We start from the raw sequence: 4,344 nt of genomic DNA, 5'->3' as shown, positions 1-4,344 counted from the left end.
CACAGTAATGCAGGTTAGTGAGCAACCACGTAGTAAGAAATTAAGCTTATTCAAATTTTTAGTTCTAGGGCTAGAACGAGGGCTCACCATGATTTACATTGAATACTTACATCATTTCAAGTTGTTGGATCCTGCTGGTAGTCAGCTTTTTGTCATAAAATGTTTATACGGTTTGGTTGAAACTATAAAACTGGAATAGTGTCAGATACAACTCCATTAGAATGAATAGTTTTTTTTAAAAAAGCCTCAGAATATTCTTGGCTCGTGGCAACTCATTTTCATCATCCCATTTGAGGAGTTTAAATAAATGGCATCACTCCCCGTGGAGGCTGAGCTGCCTTCACTGTATAACGTGGAGGGCCATCAGTCCTCTGTTTGCTCCTCCTGGTGTGTAGTGACAGAGATGGCACTGTAAGGGTCCAGCACCATCTGAGCACAGCGAACTATAGCCACCAACAAGAAGAGGCAGAGCATGAAGAAGAAGAAGAGGGCAAAACCAAGGTCCACATCCACTTCGAACCTGTTTATGGGGATAGTTGGAGGGTCCATGTTGACAAATCGACACAAGAACTAAAAAATATCTATTTCATCAGTTGTTGTGTCATCTGTTTACTTCCCCCTGGACAGCTGACACCATCAAAGTATTTCCACAAATGCTTTGATTATTCCAAAACCCAGTCAACTAGTTCCTCTGTTGATGCTGAAAGCCAATCCATCGTGCTGCTACAGTTTCTATCTGAGAAGCCAACTCTTGTTCTGTGCAGGCAGAATTCAACAATCCATTCCTTTATGTGTTGGCCTCTTTTCCTTCTCCCAACATTGACACCTACTGTCCTCCTCCTTCCAAAGACAAGATGGCGTGGTGGACACACGGAGCCCCATTTGGCACCTGTGTCCTGCATGAATAGTTCATAAGGAGTTTGGTGACGATCAGGCCGCTCCTGAGATTAGAACACCCAGGCGTTTCTCTGGTCTCTTCAGGGGAAGACACCTGTACAGGAGATGACACCTAACAAGAGTCACTGGATCCTTGGTCAGTACAAGGTGTGGACACACGACAACACAACAGAAACATGTTTTAAAGCTTTATAAACCAAATAGGGCCATAATGCAACTAACAATTATTTTCATGATCAGCTAATCTGTCAAGTATTTTCTTGATTAATTGATGAATTATTTAGTCCATAAAATGTCAGGAAATGATGAAAAATGTCTATCACTGTTTCTTAAAGTCCAAAGTGATGTCCTGAAATGTCTTGTTTTGTCCACAACTCAAAAATGTCATAGAGGACTAAGAAAACCATACAATAATCACATTTGAGAGTCTGAAATCAGATAATTTGGACATTTTTAAATAAAAAAAAAAGTCTCAAAATGATCAATCAAATACCAAGATAGTTGGGAATTAATTTAATAGCCAATTAATTATTGTAGCTGTAAAAGCAAATGTGTGTCCAGATCAGGACGGTTGTCCTATACTGAACCAATCAGTTCACTCTACACCTGTACACATGCACAAGGTTATTTTATGGTTTAAAAGGGGTGGAAAATGACAGCACTGTAAAAAATCATACAGGAATATAATGGAATCAACTAATCTTTTCTTGTTAACTTACCATAAATATATAAATTTTATTTCTTCAAGTTAAATAAACTAAATTTCTAGTGTTTATTCTCTGAACACATAAGAACTTATAAACATGAGTTCTTCTAACTTGAAGTCTTGTCACTTGAAATGATGAGTTGAATGGATGTACTGTACAGAGTTCAATCAACTCATTAAATTAAATTTCTAAAGAAACATGATTAGCATATTGGCAAACTTCCCAGCATGCACTGATTGAGAGTTAAAACTCTTCCGAGAACCTGCTTTTTTTATAGTTTGAAGAAAACGTGATGAAAACTTGATGTGTGTCTCTAAAAACCCTTTTCAGATCAGTCATGGCTACGAACGATGATGAAGGTTAGTACTGAACACAGTCCCTACCTCCATACACTTTAATTTAATAAATTAAATAAATAAATTCATCGGGAGCAGTTTCATGCGAGCGGCTGCTGCTGTAATTTTTTTGTGTATTAAATGAAGAACTGTCTAATCAGGCAGAGAAAATGTGAAAAGACTTCAAATTTATTTGTAATGTTCATCAGTCTGAGGGGGTTTGATTTAAGTCATTACGAAATTACCTCAACCTGCCTTTTCATATTCTGTCAACTTAACATTTAACATTTAGTTTATTTTTACAGTGAGCATAGAATGGTCAAGATGCAGAAAGGCAAAAGAAAAGGTTGAGGAAGAGAAAGAGGATATGATGCCTGAGTGGTAATCCACTTGAGAGGGTTTGGAAACTGATCCTGACCAAAAAAATGCAGATTGCTTGTACTCTGATGCCACTACAGAGAAACACACAAGTTAAGAGTAGAGTGACTCTGCGCTGTCATCAATGGCTCTGAGCAAAAACAACTACGAGACGAGTCTGGATGTGTTGAAATGATACCAGCAAAACAAGATTTACAGCACAAGACGTCAGTCAGGTGCAACCCAAACACACAGGGCACAGTTGTAAACCTATCTTGACCAGTACGAGCATTAATTCCATCTGTTTTCACCCCCAGGCTGAGAAAGAGAGGAGGGGAGGAAGAAGACAGAAACTGATCCCGGGACAAACCCACAGATCTCTGCGTCTTCACAGATACTCAGAATGAGGAAGGAAAACAGATACCAGCCAATCAAACTAAAGTTGGCTTTTGTTTCTTCGCCCATTAAGAACATAAAACTGTTCCGGGGAAGTCAATACATGCATGGATGTAATTAAAGACAGCCATGACTCTTGCATGAGTGTGATCAGTGGAGTGCACTGCCACAGCTATCAAGAACAAAGCCACATATCTGTATGACTTTGTGATAATTTTTCAAGCTTGATAATGAAACTGTAGTCCCTTACAGTATTTATATATCAAAAAGAAAAAAAAAACAAACTGAAGTATGGGACAACTTTATAACAGCGACTGTATTACTCTCCCACACCATTCCACAATCCCAGCATTTTAATAATATTGTAATACATTCGATTAAGAAAACTTAAATAATGAAAAGGAAAAAATGGGAAAATATAAAACACAGAACAACTGAATAAGTAAATTTAATATATATATATATATATATATATATATATGTATATATATACAACCCCAATTCCAAAAACACTGGGTCATTGTGTTAAACATAAATGAAAACAGAATACAATTACTCGCAAATCCTTTTTAATTCGCATTCAATTGAATATAGTACATCCATAATCCATAATATCATTAAAAGGTTCAGAGAATCCGAAAAAAATCTCTGCACGGAAGTTTTACGGCTGAAAACCAACATTAAAGACCTGCTACGTTTGACCCCTCCAGGGGCACTGCATTAAAAACCCACATGAAAGGAGACAACATGGGCTCAAGAACATTTTGGAAAACGATTGTCAGTAAACAGTTTGTCGCTGTATCCACAAATGTAAGTTTATCGTGCAAAGCAAAAGCCATATATCAACAACATCCAGAAATGCTGCCGACTACTCCGGGAATGAGCTCATGTGAGATGGACTGACAGACAATGGAAATGTGTGCTATCGTTTGATGACACCATGTTTCAGATTGTTCTCAGGAATCACAGAAATCGGGATCTTTTGTCTTGAGAGGAGGACCATCCAGCTTGTTACCAAGTCTAACTTCAAAAGCCACCATCAGTGTGGGGGTGTGTCAGTGCCAATGGCATCATGGGTAACTATCACAACATATAATGCCATTCAGACACTGTTTTTTTCAGAGACATCTTTGCATATTTCAGCAAGACAGTACCAGACAGATGTGCATGTTTCTACAGCGTGACTTCATAGTAAGGGTTCAGGTATTAGACGTGTATCAAGCAAGAATGAGAAAGAATTTCACTTTAGTGTCCTCAGTTCCCAAATGCTTAGTGGGTGATGTTAAAAGAAAATGTTGTGTATCACAGTGATAATCATACTCTTGTTCATATTTTTTGTAACATGTTGCAGCCATCAAATTCAGACTGATCATACAGTTACAAACAATTGAATCAGTTTCTTTGTACTGTATTCAAAGTGAAGATGAGTTAAGGATTTGCAAATCATTGCATTCTGTTCTTATTTACATCTTAAACAGCATTCAACTTTCTGAATTAGGCCGTAGATTCTTCTTCCAGAATGCAATAAACATGACCTACTATGTATGTTGGCTCCGACTTTGTGATTAAGGATTAAATGATACTGTGTGTGACGTTGTGACCATGGCTGAGAACAAGTGTGTGCAGTTCAAAACACAGTCTGACTCCTTCAG

The 4,344-nt window shown here is 37.8% G+C and overlaps 1 pseudogene; it reads right to left on the bottom strand.

Moving 5' to 3' along the window:
• Positions 1-363: 363 nt before the first annotated feature.
• Positions 364-549, bottom strand: LOC146321528 (cortexin domain-containing 1 protein pseudogene; annotated as a pseudogene).
• Between the last annotated feature and the right edge of the window lie 3,795 nt (positions 550-4,344).

Source organism: Lutjanus erythropterus, chromosome 9 (assembly GCF_056507025.1).
Source record: "Lutjanus erythropterus isolate fLutEry1 chromosome 9, fLutEry1.hap2, whole genome shotgun sequence".
Lineage (NCBI taxonomy): Eukaryota > Metazoa > Chordata > Actinopteri > Lutjaniformes > Lutjanidae > Lutjanus > Lutjanus erythropterus.
The sequence above is the reverse complement of the archived record's forward strand: the minus strand, read 5'-3'. Positions and strand labels throughout refer to the sequence as shown.